Genomic DNA, 18,442 nt, shown 5'->3' with positions numbered 1-18,442 from the left:
GTTCTCACACATTCCATATGGTTTTTTTTTTAAAAAAAATACTGCGTTACTGAAATGCTTGTTCTTTCCTTTTATTGATATTCATATAATCAGTTCCCTGATTTTGCAATTGTAAGCTTTTTACTTGAAACTGACAATGATGATAATAACAACAGCAAGAGATCTTTGTCGTGGGTTACGAATATTTGTACGTTCCCTTAAGACATTCAATCGCTCTTACATACCTGCTGTTCATCTCCATAAAACTTTTAGTATCGAACAGCTGGCACAGAATCAAATAATTATATATACTTTCAGCATGTTTACTGATCTCCCCACGTACCTGCCTCCCAGTTTAATTACTTTTAATAGTAGTATCATGCGGATTCCGGTGGCGCTGTGATTCAAGACGCCCAGAGTTTGATAATTTCAAATCCCGCCTTCGGCATCCGTGTAGTTCTGTTAAACACGATTTTCAAAATCGAGTTATTTTCCATATCACATTTAAATAAGAGGACGAATGCACCCCTGCTTCGTATTTTTAATGTCCAGAGTTTGAATCTCGATCAGGAGACCAGCTTCCTGACTCATGTTTTTTTGTAATCAAACCGTGTTTTCCCACAGTTGGTAGGATTCCTTGAAGGTGGAGGGGGGAAATAGCCTGATACAGAATGAACATTTAGAAAACGTAAGATTTATGAGAGGTTTAACGCTCGAGCAAGGTTGTAGCACCAAGGATTTAGCATGATCATATCAACATAGGCTCTGAAAGCGTTCACGGTGACTGAATGCGCGATCGTCAGCTTTCTTAGTTACGAACCGAACCGAATGTGACAGCTGGCTTCAGAAGGACTCATTGTCAGTACACAAGCTGTTCACATTGGTAGCAGCTGGTCCATTCTCTTCTCTCACAATCCAGTTTCATTGATCTCTTATGATGTTCCACGGAATTAGGGTAGTACCGTAAACGGAAAATAACTGCATACTGGCCTAACTTCGGCAAAACGTAATTAGTGGGAACCAAAGTTAACAGATCGTCGTGTGTGGGTGCAGATTTTCGATCCTGTTCTGAATGCGCACGGAAAGCCTGAATAAAATCACCCAAACGTACGATACGCCAGGTCTCGCGGCCGATAGTCGAACCAAGAATCTCCCAAATTAGAATACGATCCTCCGTTCTATACACAGTCTGAGAGAGGCCGATTTGCAGTCCTCGTTTAAAAAATATAATTGTACCGAATATATAAGTGTTAAAAATAACACAAATTATTTGTGAAGTTCATGTGACAGGTAATTGAAGTCCGAAGATGGCTGTCTTCTGGGTTGTTGCGTCGTGTAGTCCGGCAGAAGTTTACCGACGTTTCAGAGGTCCTTGTTCATCATCATCAGAGGGACGAGTCGCCAAGACGATGAAGGCAGTAAGGACCTCTGAAACATCTGTGAAGTTCTACCGGACTACACGACGCAACAACCCAGAAGACAGCCATCTTCAAACCCACCGCCGTGAAAACCTCAAATCCTATATAATTAAAGTCCGTTTTAAAATGTGTTATTTGGAAAGGAACAGTCGTCCAACAAAGTTAAAAAAATGATTTCTTAGTAAATATGATTTTAACATGTCTATTCGAAACCGTAAATCTTTTCTCGTTCCTCGATATTGACTTAGCTTGACAACGAACTGTTCATTTGTCTTCTGTGATTGATGGGATTAAAAGTTTATCAGTTTATCACCAAGTCTAATGCTGAAACTGACAGTAAAATTAACCCATAAATATGTAAGTTTTGTGCTCACTGAATTGAAAAGATGTAGAAACAACCCAGAAAAACAGGTTGTTTGCAATTCCGTCTCTGTTTATATAAAAAATCCTTCAGCAACTGAATGCTTCACTGGAGTGTATTTAATATTCGTCAAGTTATTCGTGTTTTATACTCTGTGAATAGGGATGTTATTGTTTAAAATCGTGAGCGCCTTGTGTAAAAATTAATACACAAAATAGCCGTTTCCACGGAAACAAGTCGTAAGTTTGACTGCACGTTCCTAAATGGAGTACGAATTAAAAAGCTTTCTTTTTAGTGCTGTTTCGCGCAAATTTGGCAGTAGCGCTGAAAAAATAGCACGTATTTTAAACGATACTAAGGGCTTAGGGCTGATGACGCCGACGTCGAGTCCTTGTAATGGCTACTCTGAGGGATGGTTTTCTTCATTCTACTTCAATCTGACTGCAACAAAATCATTCGCCTGAGTTGTAACTGCTGTATTTTCCGAAAGTCATACTAAACTCTTAAAAATACACTCTGTGGGTAAACTGTTATGGACGTCATATGGTTTTCAAAATGAACAGCGATTATTTCCTTCCCTAAACATCATGAACTAACTGATCTTCGTAATGGAGAAGTGTTGTGTTTTCTTTGAGGTACGGATTGAACGGTTAAGTATTAATTACATGGGCTTTGGACTTTGAAGAGATAATTACGTTTTACCTACTTGTATGAACTTGTTAGTACGATAGGTGATTCTTGTTGTTTAACAGCGCTTATTCACCAAGAGGTTACGTAGCATGCAATGAGACAGGAAGATGATTATGAATGCTGTTTGAGGGAAGAATTTGAAAGGATACTATCGTTGCTTGTTTCAACATGGGCTGCTACTTATTTATTATTTATTTAGTGTTCTGTCTGACGACAGGTCCATATGAACAGGATCCTTCCATCCTTTTCTCGGACTGGGACCTGATCATATACGTTCTTGGCAGATGATCCAGAAGTGGTTTGCCATTGCCTTCTTCTGTGTGTGAATGGAATAATTGTTGGGATGCCACGGAGAAACCGGGGAAGCCCCCGGAGGAAAACTCCGTGTTGCCTAGACCACGGCCTTGCCCAACACAAGTTATAAATTCGAGCACCGCCGGGAATCGAACCCGAGACCCCAGGATTACAAGGCCAGCGTTCTAACCGCTAGCCCACCGTGGTTTAATAGGCTGCTACTTACAGAGACTTATTAGAAATTCGGAAATCTCATCAATGATAGGAAATTCCAATCCAGCTACAACGCCCTGGTGCGTGTGTATGCGCGAGTCGAAAAGCATTCTGTAGTTCCCCTGTAGTTGTTGTAGTCACATGCTGGTATTTGAGATTGTATGACGCAATGGGGTTAAAGCATGAGGCGTTCGCCCGGCTATTCTTGGATCAACCCGAGAGGTGTGCGTATTATATAATTATTCCGCGCCCATCCCATCACACACACAAGAAAGGGTTGGCCAGGTGTTACTGGCTGGAGGTCTTCCCCCCGGGTGCCTGTCGCTTACACATGGCATTTACCGTGCATGCTTTGCAGTACATTATTACTGACTAAATAGTGTAATAATTGTGATATATATTCATTTAAGTTGCTTGAAATACCGTAACACAACAAATGCCAGCTTCAAAATAATGTAAACAGATACATGTTATATTATTACGAACTTATAAATAAGTATCTGTAATCCATGTATGTAATATGGTCGAAATTATCGATCCATCGTCCTAATGATGGAGGCTCGTATGTACTCGCCGCCGTAAGAATTTCAAATTTCGCAAAACACGTGCCGTTTTATATCTATAAATTATGTACTTGTTAAAATGCAAGCCGAGGTCTTCTCGTATTAGCAGTGGTCGTTACTATCGAATTTATAAAATAAATCGCATTAGAGAAATTAGCTCAACTTTCTCTATTATTGTAATCATAGAAATTGGCCAGATAATATTAACAAAAACGGTAATCTAATTTTATGTGTTATATGCTGGTTTCTCATAGCAAAGGGCAGGGTTCAATCTCAGGACAGTCTCTGATGGACATATTGGCACTGGAAAATATTCTTGCCCCGAGAATTGGGACTGGAATCCCACGAAGTCACTGGCATCCGACAGAGACTCGATAATACAAAATAAAGTCATTATTCATGAAGGGTTTATAATTAAACATACTGTCTTTCTAAAGAATAATATATTTGTGTTGCTCGGAGACTAAACCATTGTGGACGGGTAACAGCCCATCCGCCGGGAGGTCATTGAACCACGTAAACGAAATGTAGACTGGAGCATCGCTCGTGACAAATGTGGATGTCGTGAACAGACACTGACGACGCAAGAAATGTTGGTGACAGGCAGACTTCTTTTATGGTACAGAATGTAAGTCTCCTAGACGGCATTAACTCCTCCGAACGGAATTCTAAGAGACCTAAACGTATTTTCCCGTTTCAGTCGGATTTCCATTTAATGCATACAGTACAACTTGTAGAAAAATTATAGTGACTTAAATCACTATTTATGATTAAAATCAAACGCCAGAAATTTATATTACATATATTCACTACATTGTTACTGAATACTGCAAGATGCGGGTACCTTGAGAAGGCAACCTTACTAAAGGAAATTACTGTGTTCAGCAGCACCCTTCAGCATCAGTTATCTGTCCATCGTAAACGGATGTATTCTGGGTTGTAGCGCCGTGTAGTCTGGCAGAAGTTTACCAACGTTACAGAGGTCCTTACTGCCTCCATCATCAGGGCTCGCCCATCGTATCATTTCCTTTATTTTTGTAACAAAATGTTTTAATAAAAGAAATTAGGCCTATTCAGACAGACTTCTATTACATCTATATTTTTCATTTCTATTTCTACGTTAAACAATTTCGATTTATTAAAAGTAATTTGATATTGCCTTAAGCCAGTGCTTCCAAAACCTGGGTAAATTATCCAAAAATGAGTAAAAGTGGTTTTTCTTTGGGTGACGACACACCCATTTCTGTGTGACTTGACTGAAATCCCCGAGAGTGTTAATGGTTTTGCAGAGCAAGCAGTCAGTGCAAAATGTTATTTGAAGAAAAAAGGACCATTTTGAGTCTTTTTGGTCAACAATTCACGATGAATATCCTGTGGTAGCTGGGGAGGCCGTGATGCAAATATTGCAGTTTCCGAGCATCTACATGTGTGAAGTAGGATTTTCCACTCTCGCCTTCATAAAGAGCACAAAACGAAACTGTTTGCTGAACTCCGAATACGATGAGAGGCGAGCTCTGTCTCCAATTGCTCCCAATTTTGCGGAACTAGTAAATAAGATGGAGCAGTGGCAATGTACACATTAGCTGGGACCTGGGTGATGAAATATTCATGGTGAATAATTACCAAATTTTTTGTGGCTGCTAAAATGTTTAGAGATGTTTAAAATAAAGACATTGCATCAAACGTATTGTTTGCTTCCTATCTTTTACCGATCTCTCTTCACTTGTCATATGTTTTCTGTGCAGTTAATGTTTTACCTACATTGGGTAAAAGGGACTTTCTGATAAGCGGTTTTGGGTAATGAAGGAAAAAGTTTGGGAAGCAGTGCCTTAAGCTGTGTATTCTTTCTTGGTGCCAAATAAATTTATTCGACGCAGACAGGCGGAGTCGTTGCTAAGCATTTTTGGCATTTAGCCTAAATCTGTAATTTGTTCGTAATGTGTAATGTGTAACGTGTAACGAAAAGTTCCAAAAATATGCCTTAAACCTTCTGTCGGTCCATCCGTCTGTCCGTATGTCTCAACTCAAGAATTGCTGAACGAATTTTAATTAAATTTCATATTAGGTGAATTACTAAAATTATTCGACACGTTACACTTTTTCTTAACACTAGACAAAAATAACGAACACTACATGAAGATCTACATGCGTTTCTGAGCGTAACTCGCAAAATATTTATCAGAGAGAAAAATCAAAAAAAAAGTTGTGGAGAATGATTAATTGCGAATCTTACGTGATCGCCTGTTACACTTTTTCCATAAGCAAATGGTTCTCGAAGTAATTAAAGAATTATTCTTATGCTGTGTTATCCTAGAACCGTTGGATAGATTTTTATCAAATTTAATATTTGATGTCATTGCTCATCCCCCTCACTTTTTAAAGCTGTTTATAAGAAAGCATCACACGTCATTATTTACGAATTTAAAATCTAGAAACAATAACAGAGCGAAGGCGTCAGTATTTTTACGTTGTGACTACATTTCAGTATAGAGTATTTTTATTTCGTAGCTCGTATCACAGTGAAACCATTCACGTTTTATAGCTTTAAGGGCATTTCCTGACAGCGTTCGTTTTTCCCCTTGTGTGCCCTCGGAGCAGCTGTTCCTGTCTCCCCTCCATAGTTCCGCCTCAGCAAAAAAGTCTTCATTATATACTGGTTCCCTTCTAGACGGGTTTCATTATTTAAATTATGAAAACAACAGGATGCAGGATCAGGGAATTTATTTCATTTGAAGGAACGAGACAAAAACTCGGAAAAATAATCAAAATAGTCGACATAGACAGAGATTCGATCCGGGTTATTCTCAAATGTGAGGCCTTAATGCTTTACTAGCTCGTTCAAAATATGAAGGGAAAATTTTATCACGTCAAAGCTCTCGAAATCAAAAGGAGTGTCCGGTGAGAGAATGTTTTATAAAAAAAATGATTTCTTTTGAGACGCAAGCAATTCAACTGGCACTGTGCTATGACATTCCTGGGGAAATTGTCTCCGCTGCTGAAAACAATATGTTAGGTATTTTCCTTGGACGTACGTATCTGTTGCTTGCCTACAAAATGTTACATATCCTAAAAATGCAGGTAGTGGAGACCAGTTACCATTACCGTGGTAACATATAGGACTATATTAGGATAATGCAGTTTTCTGAAATTATCTCGAGATCGATGCTGAGAACGTCGAGGGGACCACATGAGATCAGTGGGCCTTAGTTTGTATATTACTGTTCTAATCGAATAACACATACAAAGTTTGGGCAACCATTGGATTTTTTGAAATTTTGTCACCGACAATTTTGGAACACGCTAATTGTGACCTCATTTACTCGTTACAAAAATGAATGATTAGATTAGGCCTATCATTTACACGTGTAGGCCGCTTTTGATCGTGAGGAAGAGTGTGTGATATCCTATCGGTCACAGTTCTGAACCATATTTATTACATAAACTGCTAGTCGTTGTCAAAAGTCACTGTCCTGCGTAAAATACGTTCTTCTTTTTGGAAAAACAACTGGATGCGATAGCCTGTAACGATGTGAGGCCATCTGGCCTTCTGCTTGGGGCAAAGCCGTTTTAGCTACGGACAGCAAGTTTCAAGAACCTCACGTTCATGTGGGAAATGCTACTACGGAGAAATTCCCTTACGTTATTTCCTTGCTTAATAAGAACTTATCAATTTTTCGAAGGTGATTTTACGACAGTTTATCATTCGTGTGGAGTAGGTATTGATTGTCCAAGGAAGGCCTTGTACTAGATTTACTTCATATCAGTAGGAAGGTGTCATGTCTTTCGGACGATCGTTTGGGATAAGGCAGTATATGTGCACATTTATTGCGGGTTTGCCGTCTGGCAGGCGGAGTCTCACGCCGGGGTACAGAAAAGGATTTAACCTAGAGTCTGCAACATCGATCCAATTCTTTTGCATTATTCCCCGCTGACTCTGAGAAGCAAAAAGGATATATTTATCTCTGTTCCTAACATCATGTTCTTAATCTATCGTCATTATTGTCCCCGACAAATGACGATTCGCTTATAAATAGTACATGCTCCTTTTTTTAGTAGGCTCAATTATTATGTGATAGAAACGACCACTTCGTCAAGAACGCATATGTAATTTAATACCTCGTAATATGGTTTATAAAACTTTACTGGGATCTCGAAAGTTCACTTTTGGGAGCATTTGCATCCCTTCGGGGCGCCTGATAAATAGCTTATTCCGCCCGCATGTCCTTCTGTACAATGAAACGACTCGAGAATGGCTGACTGGATTTTCATGAAATTTTATGTCCGACAAAAATTTGTCGACTCTTTCCAACTTCAGGCAAAATCTAACAACAATCACGAGCACTTTACATGTTGACCTCAATGCGTTTCTGCACTACGGAGTACCTGGATAGGGAGTCTCCAGGCTGCCTTGGTTACCATGGTTACTGTGATTACCTTGGCTAAAGTTCAAAGGCCAAATTCTGCGAACGCGACAAAATTGCTATGAGCGTATTTCCTTATTTTATTTTCTGGAGAAAATAAATATAAGTAGAATTTAATATCGTCTGCTTTTGACGTGATATGTGAAATTCTCTGACCCGGTTATTGATGTTTGGAATATGTTGGCGCTAGGATAGATCTACGTATCACGAGCTTAAAGGACCGTCAGGCGGGCGGACAGACAGAGAGACAGACGCCTGGGCCCGATATTGGGAGTTCGTGGCAGATCATGAAGTGAAAACTATTGAAAACGTAACTTGTGTTGAACGGAAACCCGATCTCGCCCAAATAATGTATCTGGTGTCAGAAGAAAAAAATGTTATCTGGGTTTTTGACGTTATTGAAGTAAGAGAACGTATGGATTATTGTGGTATTTGTATCGACAAACCGCGTTCTATGCTGAATCAAGTGGTTAAAAAATAGTTTTATATTTATGCTTACACCATTCTTACACTAAACTTTAAGTTCTATTGCAGGAGACGCCGCTGCTTGAACAAAGGCGGTCTGGCATTTCTAATTGAGTATTGTTAACATCACGTGGTTATATGAGAACAGCAGAACGTACAAATTAGAAGCAATTATCATGCTGATTAGTAGCTATGCGGCAGCGGAACCTATGAATAAAGATGACGCATGTCACTCTATTCAACATTCTTGTTACAATCTCAACTTTCACCTTTTCAATGATTTGTATTCACAATCAACAATCATGTTATTTTTTGGTTTGCACTGTGGAAATTTCTGTTTCCCTGTGCAATTTAGTTTCTTTTGGGAAGTCTTTTATTTATTTATTTATTTATTTATTGGCAATGTCAGTTTATAATTTATGTAGGTAGGCTATAATGTTGAGAATAATATGTAGAAATAACGGAAATGAACGGCGTTGGAACGGTAAAAACTGCATAACGAAAAGCTTGTAATATGTACTTTTCGTTTGCTCTTGACACCAAATTAAAAACTGTTACAAGTTACTAGAATATTTCAAATGTTTGACCTTTTTTACCACGGATAATTTTTATCCCTCCCCCCCTCCCTCTGGCTTTCGTTACAGCCATATTTGTAAAATGGCGAATAGTTGACAAGTCACTGAAGGCAAACATAGTATTTCCCAACTGCATGCTCAGATATTGTCGAAAAACAAATTAATGGTTAGTGTTGAAGTAGAAACAACGCGGAATAAAATGTTCGTGGCCGATTTTAGGTAGAATACTATCCCATAATTTGTGTGGACGAACTGAGAAAAACTACAATACCTCATGAACAAGACAGTCTTCTGTAGGATGATGTTGCCTTCCACATCGCCCCTGAAATGTGGGTGAGTTTCGACCAGAATACACACACACACACCGCAGTATCATGTGAGAAAGTAATTTTCATATTCATCCCTGTGAGAACCAGGAAATCTCACCTACAAAATCTCAGCCTAGATACCCGGTATCCAGTATGAGGTTCGAACCCTGTACCACCCAAAGACGGAGCTTTATCTGATATGAAAAAGTTAATGGAAAAGCTCTCAGTGGTAAACAGACCTCTGACGCGCAGTAATTTCGAACTTTGGCGCTCGAAACCTGCGACGCAATTGACTTAGGGCCTCCATGTTCTCAAAAGCCGAGAAGTTGACCCAGCGTTCAGATTATTGGCGGCTAAATGTTAAATCCGTGACTACGTCGTGACATTGCCATGATAAGGAATTTATCATCCTGATTCTCTGTTCTGCAGTAGCAGTTTCGGAGAATCCAATCTCTTAGGCCTGCATCGGGGGAAAGGTCAGACTGTGACCCTTTCCTGCTTATTTCAGTGCGCCTCGTTCGAGGATCAGACAGAAGTCGATACTGGCGGTCAGTGCGAGTGAATTAATACAGAATAATGAAGATGTCTGTCTTCTGGATTGTGCGCCGTGTCGAATGGTAGACTTTTTGCCGACGTTTCAGAGGTGCTTACTGCCTCCATCATCGTCGCCTTTATAACAGCCCAAAAGACAGTCATCTTCAGTATTCGCCTCCGTGAAACCGATCACCTGTATCAGTTAATACAACGTCAAATGAGATGATGCTTATGAATCATGTTTTCAGAAGCACTTGGAAGGTAATGGTCGAAACCTGTTTGAAGCTCATGTACCACCGTCTTTTTGGTGAAACGGAATTCGGGACTAAAATTCCAAATCGATATCTCTCGTATACAAAGCAATTCTAACCGTTACAATTTCAGATAGATCTTCGTGTTATTATTTTCAGTTGATTCACCGTTACATCTAACTTAGCAGCAGAGTGGTTGGCATTTCTGCTTTGTTTCCGGAAGAGCCTATGTTCAGATCTCGGTCCGGAAGTCGGCTATCGTGAGTATGTGGTTTTCCTGAGTCCTTCCAGAGAAATTCCGGGAGTGTATCTTAAATTAGGCCACGACCGCTTCCTTTCATATAATTTCCAATTAATTGTTTATAAATTATCATATAATTCAATACTTTTTAGTGTGAGCTACTGACAGCGTCATTATAAGTAAAAGTATATACATCGTTGCTAAGTACACTAACAAATAAAATAAATTGAGTCAGGCTTATTTAACACGTGTTTATTGAGACTTGTATTCTTTCTAGGAAACGAACTGATGTCGAAATTTGAAAATTAGAAAACAAGGTCTCCTAAAGTGAATCATTTACGTTGTTTAAGCAATGAGTCCTCCTGGAACACGCGTTAACACAAGTGAATAATGCCCATGGCACATAGGCCACGACTTCATCCTTCTAATTCAGCCTACACTTGGGCGCTTTCTACCTGAGCAGCCTCACCAATACTGGATAGAATAAACATCTCGAAGGGAGAATATTGGCCTATATAAAAATATGCAATGATGACCACTTAAATATAAAAAAATACCAATATAAACTCAATAGTAGGTCTTAATTTGCATGCTCGTTCACCAGAACTCCAATTGAAGCGAATATATGAAGATAGAACATTCTCTCGGAATTAATAGGCTTGTGTAATCCTTTTGGTTGGCATAAAAGACTGAATAGGATATTAAAGGGATTAATCTGCAGACCCTCAGGAACCCCACCGCTATGACACACCAGGTTCTATGATAAGCTGACCTGCTCTCTGGTGAAGCCCATATGATAACAAGACTATAATCACACTTATTCCTCTCGATTTTGCAGATAAGCAAGATTAAACACTCACAGGGGTGACCAAGAACTATTTTATACCGAGTCTACACACTTTTTACAAGCGACAATACAAACTTTTCTTATGCATTACATAATTACGAATTGAAAATCTAAAATAAATAAAAGTTAGCGTTCCAGAATTATTACACTGTGTGTCATTTCCTAACTTGTTAATTTTCCTGTTGTTGTTTAAATAAGCAATCGCTGTTTATTATCAGAATGATACGAAACTTTAGAGTACAAAATGCAGACTATTTGTTAAAACAGGTGGTACATCTAGTTACCGCTGGGTTTTAAGGAATTAATGGCTATATCAGTTTCATTTCATTACACACACATATACATGTTAATAAATCTTCATTCTCTTTGTTTTCTTTGAGGTAGGAACTGAATTTGTAATAATATTTAGATGAACTTTGACTTCAAAGCGTTGTGGCTTCTCTTTAATATTTAAAATGTTACAAAAGATCACATAAATTTACAATAAGGTATAACACTATGTGGAAGAAACCTCCTGTTTATATTGCATATGTATATTAGTTTTATTTGAGTGTTCAGTATGGAGAATTTACACAATGATCTGTCACTCTGCTTATTCGATTTGAATTGAATTGTTCGTTGTTGAGAGTAGACTGCCTCGCTTATCAACCCTTTTACGTCATCCTCACACACATTTGAAATTTATCGGAAAATTGCTATCATCTTATGTCTGAAGGTAATTGTGCTACATCACTCATAGGTAATCTAGATGTCTAATCGTGTAGTGATGTAGTTTATATATTTGTCCTATCTTTATGACTGGAGATAACTGGGCCTTTAGACCTAAATAATCAGGGATGGAAAATCCCAGCCGAAGAACAAGATGGCACAATTGCGTTCAATTTAAATATGGAAAACGTAGGTCTGATTTCTAAGAACCTGAAGATTAAAGTATACAAAACAATAATTCTGCCTGTTGTTTTGTATGGGTGCGAAACATGGTCTCTCACTCAAAGGGAGGAACATAGATTGCAGGTGTTTGAGAACAGGGTGTTGAGGAGGATATTTGGGCCTAAGAGGGAAGACGATGGGGCGTGGAGAAAACTGCATAATGATGAGCTTAAAAATTTATACTCTTGCCCAAGTATTGTCAGGGTGATTAAGTCAAAAAGAATGTGATGGGCAGGGCATGTGGCACGCATGGATGGGACAAGATTGTGCACCGGGTATTGGTTGGGAAGCCTGAGGGGAAGAGACCGCTGAAGAGACCTAGACGTAGATGGGAGGATAATGTCAGGCGGGATCTATGGGAGATAGGAGTTGAAGGAGACTGGATTTTGTTGGCCCAGGACAGGGTCCGGTGGGGGGCTTTGGTTAATTCGCTGATGAACTTTCGGGTTCCGTAAGCCGTATAGTTAGTTTTTTATGATTTGTACAAACTTATCGCTGGCACCTGGAATAATAAGAAATATTTAGGTCTATATCGTTAGTGGTGGGAAAAACTGCTGATGGGAACGGTTCGTTTTTGCAGGTCATTGTATCAGTTCTCTAGAAAAGAAACAAAAGTTGTAAGTTGCTCGCTTGTGGTGTCGAACTTTCTATTTCAGCGTAAAGTAAAAATTGTATCAGATTTCTGAAAGTCTTTATTGTAATGTAACTTCACCGTATTGAGTTACTGCTCACTGTAATTCAACTTTAATTTAGGAACATCGTGCCTTCTATTTTCAGCTCACACAGTCCTCTGAACTTTAAAGTTCTTGTGATCATATTTCTAATTACCCGTATCTGAACTTAAAACGTAAACTATCTACATTTTATTTCTCACTTTCCTGATAAGAAAGCTAGTTGCGACAGAGAGCCGAAAATGGGTGGACAGTTCACTTGATGCTTGGAGATTAGTCCTTCATCAGAAAAAGTCCTACGTTATAAAAGTTTTAGACTCGGAAATGGGCGAATTCTTTAGGACGGTTTATCCTAATTATCAAGGGCGTTAGTTCGTAGCCTATTTGGAATATTAGAGGCAGGATTATAATATTAACATGGCGCTTGATGAATTTTAACGATAATTTATCAACTGCATGCATTAAGTCATTTCACTGTGGAATGAAGTGATGTTAATAAATTCTTTCCAAAATATTACGATCACCATGGAGAAAGATTTTAAGGAATTCCGTACCAAAGTGTTGCTAGATTTGTAGGGTCCTGATAAGGTCTGTTCCGTCTCCCCTGCCCGTGTGAATGCATAATGCACCAGCACTTCAATCACTGTTCTCAGAAACTGAGGATTTTCAGTAAAATCTCCCACAAATAGGGATGTAATGCAGAAGCAGGAGTGCAGCGCTGTTCCCGACACGCTTTCTTCATCATTCAAGGTAATTTACCTTGTCTGGCTTCTGGAATTCGGTACGGCCTGGCTCACCGCATTGTCGGCTCGTCACGGCACAGTCTGTCCGCACCCCGCGACGCAGCGATCGATTCGCGAAAACCAGAAATGACCAAATGGTCCCGTCAGTTGACATGGGTTTTGCCCCTAGCTCATTTTAATCCTCTGTTGCTTCGAGCGAAGGAGGGGCATGGAGTTTATTCTGAGAGAACCATTCCCACACGTTCCTTTCCTTCACCGTTGTCAGGTGGTTAAAAGGGGGAAAAGTAACGTTTCGAGAACCATCTCTGTCCACGTCCTCACGGTTCTGATGTTGGTTTTCCCGCCTTTTAATCACCTGACACGGCTGTTAGCCCGAAAGAACTTCATTGTTACTGTCGGTGAAGAATATCAAAAGACGTCCATTCCAGAAATACAAAATAATTTCCTATAATCGGTATGAGAGTTTATGAAAATACGAGCAGGATTCCATCAAGGAAATTTCGATCAATGCGGAACTAATGCAGATGACATGGCATTTGTCACAGAGCATGCACACGACGTGAAAGTGTCGCTGAGAGCATCGACGCGTTCCAGAAGATGTCATATTAGTTGGCGAGAAACGCCGTTAAGTTTCTAAGTTGTGTAAAATAAACGAGAATATGCGATCACTAGGCTAGTTAAGCCTTGGCGTTCGGTTGAATCTTTGCTGCATGATAATGCAATATCTGAATTTGAAAATGTTTACAAGGCTCTTGTTTTATAATAGATTAGGTTCTATGGCACTAATTATGAAAGTGACGTAGGATTCCTTTGGCGAGGGGATCGGATCATCTCGAGGCCTCCATCTACAGAGAAACTCTGACATATATCCGTGTCCTAAGCGGGATTCGAACTCGCGAATCTTAAGGTGTAACTGGCTGTGTGCGAGTCTGAATAACAATTTTGTGTCTATTATGAATTAAAAGGAACAAACTGACGAAAACATCTTCGTGGCTTATCCTTACAGAAGACGTATGTTTTGTATTTGAGCCTGTGAGGGAATAAATAAGAGGAGACTGAGAAAACTGCATAATTTTCTGTAAACCTGTTAGCCAAATAGGCCTATTATTATAGTGATCAGAGTGTGGACGAGTTGGGAAGAGAAAGTAGCACGCATGGGAGAGATGGAAAAACGATCATGCAAAATTTTGGTCGGAAAACCTGAAGGAAAGATACCAGGCGTAGATAAGAGGACAATAATGTTTCACGTGATAGGGGATGAAGATTTTGATTGAATTGGAGAGGCCCATATGGGGACCAATGGCAGATTTTGGCGAATACGATATTGAGCCTCCGGGTTGTTTAGACTTTGGGGGATTTAGTAAATGGAGTTAGTCCTGCCCCGTTACATCAAATACTGGTCTGATAATCAGATACTATGTGCTACTTACAAGTCCTGTGATAGTAACTAGCTGCTGGTTGAGTCACGGCTACAATTGAGCTACGCTATTATTATATTCCTGAAATTTGATAGAATCTTAGAATTTCTCCTCCTCACGTGTTTTTCCTCAGTCTATCTATCGAATTCTTTACTATGACCTTGAAACGTGTAAATATGTACACTCGAAACAACGTAATTATTTAACACTTTAAATCCTAGTGGTAACTACGTATATCACCTACTTTAACATTCACTAATTCTCAATTTTGCCCTCAGAGTTTATTATCGAGCGATTATCGGAATAAACAGCAATTATATTACTGCTTTCTTTGTTCTGGACTTCAAAAAAGACCTTTATAGATATCGAAGGCTGAAGCTTTCTTTCTGGAAAAGCAGTTGATATTTGTAATGAAGAAGCGATGTGTTTTCTTTGAAGTATAAAATGAATTTTTAAATAGTTATAACTTAGATGAGCTTCGAACCAAGATATAATTAATCATTTAAATCCATGCAGAAGTTCAAATTTCTTAGAACCTTGTCTGCGCCATATCAATTCCCAATCTAAATGACGATTAGAGATATCGACGTATGTTTTTATGCAGGAACGAAAGCATGAATGTGACTGATAACGTCGTCAGTTAATTTGTTGGCCTTGATGTAAGTCAGGCCGCCGACTTTGCAGTCGGTGTGGCAAGCCGCATCTGGGGAATGTTTAATACATTATTAAATATAGAATAAATGAACTGTTTAAAACGAAAACAAATATTTGAATAAATATATACTTTTTAGGCGTGGTATGATACAAAAATTAAGCCCCCCGTTGAAAACGGGTATGCATTAGTTTTGCGAATGAAACATGTGGACGGACAGTCAAACAGACACGTCCCCATCATTATACATTTATTTTGTGCAGTTTGTTGAAAGAGAGCCCTGACTTGATGCCCTTGAATATAGTGCAGACACGTGACGAGACCACATGCTATCCATTCCTGTGTTAATACCTAGAACAGGGGTAGGCAAACTGCAGCCTGAGGGCCGCATATGACCCTCCAAACCATTTATGAATTGAGAATTAACCAGCGTGAGAAGGGTAATACTACCGAGGAGAACATTGGTATAAATACACATATAAATATTATCTAAGCGTGAAGTCGAACAAGCCCAAATGTTTATGGAAAGGGGGCTAAGAAGGTAAAATCACGTTGTTGCGAAACGGTACATTGTTCTACTGATCAAACCAACGGACGATTGACAACACAGTTTCAAAATTACTACGGTAGTGTTTAGAATAAACCAGGTTGTATGGAGAAATGCAGTTATCGTTTTCAAGTGATTACCAGATATCCTTTTTTTCAATTTAAAAAATACAGTTTTACCTTCTGCCCTAGATACTGTTAATATTTTTGTTCGACTTTCGAAGAAGATATGAACAACCATAGCGACTGGCGGTAATGAAAAGGTTGCTGACCCCTGACCTAGAACACTGGGATCCGGAAGTCATTAAAACGGGCTGAGGGCCAACCACAATTTGAGTCTCTTTAATGTCTAATTCAGGCCCTCGGTCAAGCGCAATGTACATGACTCGTGCTACAATAATAGACTGTATGAACAATACGTAAAACAAGGTTGGCTTTAGAACAGAATTTCATGGGTGGATTTTCGGTTTCATAGTTGAGGATTACTGTCTCGAAAACAAGACGTGGACCTGTGTAGAAAATGCACGTGATATAATGTGTAAGAGATAAAGTTGCTCCTGAGTGTAAGCTCCACACGATCAAGAGGTATAGCTCCGCGTATTGTTAGCTTCGGAACTAGAGTTTCAAGCTCCGGCCGCTATACCACTGGAGAATGGAGTCGCTCCGGACTGGGCGTGGTGGCGAAGAGAGAAATTCTACCTCTCACAGGAAGATCGAGAATCGAACCTGGGACCTTTATACTGCTCTGACTGACCGTTCTCGTGTCAATTAAAATGTTCGGTGTATTAAAGGTTACAGGTCAGCCATTCGTGTACACATAGCCTACAATTTTTAACTTTGTCGAAAAATTTGTCAGTTAACATTTTAAACGAAGGAGGTTAGTAGCGTTTTGTGCGTGTGTCCGATAAGCGAAATAAGAAATGTAAAAAAATTCTTTATGTAGAAACATTTTTGAAAGAAGATTCTTGAAGAATCGAGAACAATAAAGAAGGTAATGTTAAAGCGGATTTTATATAAATATATTGCAAGGAAATAAATTCTTTTTGAATTGCCTCAATATCGTGTCCAGTAGCAAATTATGTCAGGACAGGCGAAGAACCTTCAGATTCTAAAAGCATAGAATTGTTTGGTTACGTAAGTGATCTGTTAATTGTCTATGCTTTTACTTAGACGTTGTTCTAAAGAATTACTCACATGTTATCCATTGTCCAAAATTAATATAAAAACTGTTAATACCAGATCTTATTAAGAGCGGTATTGCCAGACCCCAACAGAAGACCAAGCGAACAGATTCTCATTCATAGGCCTGAAGCCCCAAAGACTGAACCTGCATCTCTCCCCGTAATGGAGTTTGGGTGCAACAAAGACGCATTTCTTATTGATCGATATCGCCTGTTGCCACTGCCCACGTAACAGCCAAGTGCGTCATTAAAGGTGCCCCGTACCTCGTTTCCAAAGTTCATCGTCAAATGCTGGTACTGGACGCAGTAGCCGCAGGATATTTTGAACGGTGATTTGTAGCGGCACTGAATATGATACGAGGCCTTGTCGCCAATCAAAATACCAAATGAAAACGATCTAGAGGTTACCAATGCTCCCCGATATGAAATTGTTTCCTCGCTCAATTATGCTGAGCAGTGGAACACCTGACTGCAAAAACTCCTGCATGCCGTTTCTGCTCAAACAGTAGGATAACCGAACACAAGTCGAATGTCGGGATGTGGGGCCCCCGGAAAATGTGTCCCAATTCTAGAATATGTCATTATAAGTTCTAAACAATCTACTACATTCAGAGTCCCTTCATCTGGGTGGATCGTTGGACGTTAGAAACCATGACAACGACGGAAATGACGCATTGCAGAACAGATACGTGGCGCAGTTGACATTGACCTTCAACTATATACGGTCAGGTTCGCGAGTCTGTCAATCCATTTTGCTGGAATAGTTTTCTGTTTACCCCGGATACTTCCTTTTCTCCTGCTTTTCTTCCGGTTACGTTACCCAGAAAGAACGTTGTAAAATAACTAATGGATAACTAGTAATCATACCCATTCATCCTAAATTAAGTCTCGTTACTTGTACACCAATGTACCTTTCCTAGCTGATTACTTCATGGTGCTTCGACTTAACTGAAGCTCCTCCAAATTTCCTTGAATTGCCTAAACAGACGCTTATGTTCTGGAATCTGATATATTGTTAAAGGTTCAACACCGTTTCGTTTATCTTACTGTTTGAGCAAAACTGACATTTTGGAACAAATTCAGTGTAAGAGTTCTCGCAATGTAACAAACACAGTTTTCTTGGAAACAATGTCATATCTAA

The sequence above is a fragment of the Zootermopsis nevadensis genome, unplaced genomic scaffold (genome assembly GCF_977971745.1).
Source record: "Zootermopsis nevadensis isolate Lab colony 2312 unplaced genomic scaffold, Znev_1.0 Znev_ptg000002l, whole genome shotgun sequence".
Taxonomy (NCBI): domain Eukaryota; kingdom Metazoa; phylum Arthropoda; class Insecta; order Blattodea; family Termopsidae; genus Zootermopsis; species Zootermopsis nevadensis.
This window is presented reverse-complemented; position numbering follows the sequence as displayed.